At 40.1% G+C, this 596-nt stretch overlaps 1 pseudogene; it reads left to right on the top strand.

Annotated features, from left to right (window-relative positions):
- The first annotated feature begins 262 nt into the window (after window positions 1-262).
- LOC117120439 lies at window positions 263-381 on the top strand (annotated as a pseudogene).
- The last annotated feature ends 215 nt before the right edge of the window (window positions 382-596 follow it).

Below are 596 nucleotides of genomic sequence, written 5' to 3'. Positions count from 1 at the left end.
GTTCTTCCTTTTCTACGGTCATAATACGTTGAAAACACCGGTTCTCGCCCGATCACCGAAAAAAAAGCAACGGCGGGCCCGATTAGTACTTGGACCACCTTGGAATTCCGGGTGCTTTAGACTTAATTTATTCTTTTCTTCTAAAAATTGATTTGACCAATAGTAGCGCATCGATACCTTTTATAGGTAACACGTCAACAACTTGAAATATCATTCACTGATCTCGATGATCGAAGTGTTGTACGTCTGTTGGTGCTCCCTTGTTTTCGGCAAAAATACGTTGAAAACACCGGTTCTCGTCCGATCACCAAAGTTAAGCAACATCGAACCTGGTTAGTACTTTGATGGGAGACCGCAAGGAAATACCGGGTGCTGTCAACTTAATTCATTTTTTCCCTAAACATTTTGACCAACAGTAGCGCATCGATACCTCTTACAATATTTTCCTAAGTAATTTTTCTTTGTTAGGCACGGTAAGATAACCTGAAACACACATTATTTCATTGAAAGTTTGAGGTTTTTCGGAACAGCACTCAAATTACGGCGGATAAGTTAAAAATTTGCACTAAGTGCTTAACTCTGCGAGATAAGCACGT

Source organism: Anneissia japonica, unplaced genomic scaffold (genome assembly GCF_011630105.1).
Source record: "Anneissia japonica isolate Jap-2015-1 unplaced genomic scaffold, ASM1163010v1 scaffold30762_len596_cov202, whole genome shotgun sequence".
Classification (NCBI taxonomy): Eukaryota; Metazoa; Echinodermata; class Crinoidea; order Comatulida; family Comatulidae; genus Anneissia; species Anneissia japonica.
This window is presented reverse-complemented; position numbering and strand designations above follow the sequence as displayed.